The sequence below is a fragment of the Tupaia chinensis genome, unplaced genomic scaffold, assembly GCF_000334495.1.
Source record: "Tupaia chinensis unplaced genomic scaffold, TupChi_1.0 Scaffold149383_1, whole genome shotgun sequence".
NCBI classification, from domain to species: Eukaryota; Metazoa; Chordata; class Mammalia; order Scandentia; family Tupaiidae; genus Tupaia; species Tupaia belangeri.
Genome location: NW_006209227.1, coordinates 1,173,805 through 1,178,347, shown reverse-complemented (window position 1 = coordinate 1,178,347; position 4,543 = coordinate 1,173,805).

Here is a 4,543-nt window from a genome sequence, read left to right as displayed (position 1 = left end):
CAGCACCTTAACCACCATAACACCTTCTGGCCCTGTATCATATTTTACAATTTATAAGTCAGTTTTTGTAGGCATTTTATATTATCCTGGAACAACCTTAAAGTCTTGTTATTATCCGTTGTTTATATAGCAGATTAAATGACTTAACTGAGATCACATCGCTACTACGTGAAAGAAGTTATACTCCAGTGCAGGTGTTCTGCCCCAGACCAGTTGTATTTTCCTCTCTCTCAGCTTCTTTTTGTGACTAAACATGAGGTCTTCAAAAACTTAGTGGAGGGGCCTGCAGGTGACGTGATGGTTAAGGACACTGGACTCCTACATGGCTGAAAAAGGTTCAAGTCCCAGACCTGGCAGCTTGCCTTTTTCCTATCTCTCTCACTCTGTCCCTCTCTGGTCAAATTAAGTAAATAAATAAATAAATAAAGTTAAGTAAAAATAATTCTTAAAAAATAATCATAGAGGAATGTGTATATTTTGATAAAACTATGCCAGAAGTAGAAAACAATCATTTTTGTATGGATCTCAGTATTTGTATACCAAAATAAACTTGTGTTAATTGCATTTTCCATGAACTTTTTGAAGTCCTTGTATACACTAACATACCTTATCTTTTTTTTTTTTTTCCAGAGGGGTTTTTGCTATAGGGCACATGAGCTTGCCAGAAAGACAGAGAGATAGAAAGTGAAAACTCGCTCCCCAGGGGGGATGGCCATGCCACAATCCCTTCTCCATTCTCCTCTCGGGATCTTGGGCACGCACGCACACGCGCCCGGCGTGAGTTTAAGCCACCGGGTCCGGGACTTGAACTGTGGTCGACTACACGAGAGTTCAGTGACATAGCCATTATGCTAACTGCTGGTCCCGTCATACCCTATCTTCATAACCGGAATGAATCCCTCAGATTTAGCTGTAGGCAACTAAAAAAAATTTTTTTTTAATTTTTTCTATGAGAAAAAGAGAGACAGAGATACAAGCATCCCCAACAAGGTTCTCACACCTCAGTCTACCCTTTCTTCCCCCACCTTCCATCTCAGCCAGGCAGGAATGTGCAGGGAAGCCCTGGGATATAATCCCAGGACCTTCCCATATAGGGTCCAGTTGTAATTACCACTTTGTCAGTGCTTAGCCTCTCAAAATATTTTTATGTTGGACATAAAAATTTAGTTTTCAGAGCACAGTCATTTTATAATAAAACCAGCTAAACTGGCATAATGGTTATGTTACTGGACTTTCACATAGTGGACCAGGCCTGGTGGCTAAAAACTCATGCTAGAGGCATACATGTCTTAGATCCCAAGAGGAGAATGGAGGAGAAGGGATTATGGCGTGGCCATCCCCCCCCCCAAGGGGGTGATTTCTCACTTTCTGTCTCTCTGTCTTTCTATTTCTCCAGCAAGCGCACACACCCTATAGCAAAAGTCTCTCAAAAAAAAAAAAAAAAAAAACCCACTAGACTGATAAAAATAAGGATTGAATAAAATGGGTAGAAGAGACATCCCCAAATAAGTTTTTTCATTATTTCGCCCTCAAGAAGATGGAGCATCCATCACTCCCTGCCCTTTAAAGTTGTGCTGCCTGCAGTGACTTCCTTCTAAAGAGGACAATGTAGAAAGGAGGGGAGGGACCAGCTAGTGGCATGGTGGTTAAGGTGGCTGGATTCCACATGGCCAACAGCATAGTTTGAGTCCCTGGCCTGGCGGCTTCAAACACACACTAGAGGGGCCAGCATATGGCATAGCAGTTATGTCACTGGACTTCCCGGGGGCTTCAGATTGACTCTGGGTATGTGTGCATGCATGCCCAAGATCCAGGGAGGAGAAGGGATTGCAGCATGGCCATTCCCCCAGGGGGTGATTTCTCACTTTCCCTCTCACTGTCTTTGTCTCTCCCTTTCTCTGGCAAGTACATGCACCCTAAGGCAAAAAACTACAAACAAAAAAAAAAAAAAAGAAAGAATAAAAAGAGAAACACCAGATGTAGATCTATGTGTTCTCAAATTTCCAAGAGGAAAATGAAGAAGGGATTGTAGCATGGCCATCTCCCCTGGAGAGTGCTTTCTTACTTCTCTCTCTCTGTCTCTCTATAGCACGCACACCGTGTGAGTGCGTGCACCCTATAGTAAATTTTTAGAAAAAAGAAAGGAGTGGGGACCAGCAGGTGGCATGGTGGTTGAGGTGCAGGACTCCCACATGGCTGACCGTGTTCAAATCCCAATCCTGGAGGCTTGCTTTCTCATTTTCTTTCGCTCTATCTCTGGTGAGCACACATGCTCTATAGTAAATTTTTAAATAGTAATAATAATAGATAAAATTTAAATAAATAAATTTAGAAGAGAAAAAAAGGAGAGGAAAAGAGTAACCTCACAGTGGAGGAGACTGGCAAACACTAGCTCAGCCAGGTCTTCAAGTTCATCAACAGTGGCATGTCATGTTGATAGCATGTACTCTTATGTGATGTGACAAGAGTGGCCCTTCACCTCTGAGGTATTACTCCCAAAACCTATAACCCTAGTCTAATCATGAAAAGAGCCCCAACTGATAGACTCCCTGGATACATCTGACCGGTACTCCTCAAACTGTCAAGGTCGACCAGGTGCTGGCACAGCAGGGATAAGGCTGAAACCTACAAAGGAGTGTTTCTGGGTTTGTGTCCTGGGACCTCCTGGCACACCATGCCCACTCATGTGACTGTGATTCAGAACAGCTGAGTCACGGGTGGTTTGTGGTGTGGGGGCCCTGTAAGGAATGCCTGTCTCATGGAAGAAATAAATACACCTTAAAAAAAAAAAATGACAAGGTCATCAAAAATAGGAAAGTCTGGGAAACTCTCACAACTAAGTGGAGACTTAGGAGATGTGGCAGCTGAATATAATCTGGTACCCTGGATGGAATTCTGTAACAGGAAAAGACATTAAATTAAACCAAGGAGGGGCCGACAGGTGGCATAATGGTTAAGGGCGCTGGACTCCCACATGGCCAACCACGGTTTGAGTCCCGTACGTGGTGGCTTGCTTTCTCACTTTCCCTCTCTCCTTGTCTGTCTCTCTCTGATCAAACTGGAAAATAAAGTTCAATAAAATAAATCTTTAAAAAAAAATTAAAAATTAAAACCAAGGAGATCAGAATATGGTTTCAATTTTAGTCAATAATAATGTATGAATATTGGTTCATTAGTTGTGACATGTAAAATGTTACTAGGAGAAACTGGGTGTGAAGGTTATGAGAATTCCGTATTTTATAGTTTTTTGTAAATCTAAAACTATTCTAAAAATAATAAGTGTTTTTTTTTTTTTTAAAAGTTGAATAGGCTAACACCTGATAAACCAATTTCCTTCTGGTGAATTGTTATGAACTGAAATGTTTTAGATCTTCTATCTTCAGTTTGGTAATCAGGATTTAGGTTAATATCATTAGAGAATTATCACAGTATCATTGAGAAGTGTCCAGCTTGAGTATGAACTGTTTTAAAGGAGATGAGTAAATAAGCTCTTTGGTTCTAACTAGGAGGAACCTATAAAATTATCAGAATAATGCCCCAACATAAAGCAGTCTCATGTTTTTTAAAAGTAACGTGGGTGAAATAGATAAATACATAGTGACACGTACATAATTAGGACCATAAGTTTTATCAAATATCTATAAATACAGAAATCTTGTCCACCTCCATACTACCTGTCTTTTTTTAATAAAGTAATATTACCCACACTTTTTATGTGCATCTTTGATATTAATACCTGGCACACAGTAGGTTGTCTTTTATTGAACAGATAACTGAATGATGCTTGTTTGAGAGCAGATATATGGAGACCCTGGGCTTAGTCTGTGAGGATTCATTGAACATGAAGTGGTATTTAGTCTCTATTCAAGAGAGATGGAGATATTGCAGATTTCTGCTTGGGAGAGGCCAAAGGATAGCCAGGTCTTGGCATGGGGACACAGAGGAGCCCCAACTTAGAAACTGGGCAAACCTACACTCAGAAACCACTGTACACTGGTCCCAGGAGTCTCTCAGAGGACGTGCCTCTGAAGCCAGGACCTGGGATGTGAAGAATAAGGTCAGGAACACTCAGGCTGGTTGGCACAGGAAGAAAAGACGGTAGTGAAAGAGGAGGGAGGTATCTGTGGCTGGGGCATGATTTAGAGACCTCATGAACTATGGAATGGGCTTGCTTTGTTGTTTTGTGTGTGTGTGTGTGTGTGTGTTTGTTTTTTTTGGAAGTATAGAGAAAAGCCAAATATTGACATCTTAATTTACAGTCTTAAAAGCCCCCTGAGGGACCAGCAGTTAGTGTAATGGCTATGTCGCTGGACTCCCACGTAGCCAACCGCGGTTCACGTCCCGGAGCCAATGGCTTAAACTCACGCCGGGCGCGTGTGCGTGCGTGCCTAAGATCCCAAGAGGAGAAAGGAGAAGGGATTGCGGTGTGGCCATTCCCCCTGGGGGGTGATTTCTTGCTTTCTGTATGGCAAGTGCATGAGCCCTATAGCAAAAACCTCTAAAAAAAAAAAAAAAAAAGCCCCCTGGGACCAGGAGTTGGCAT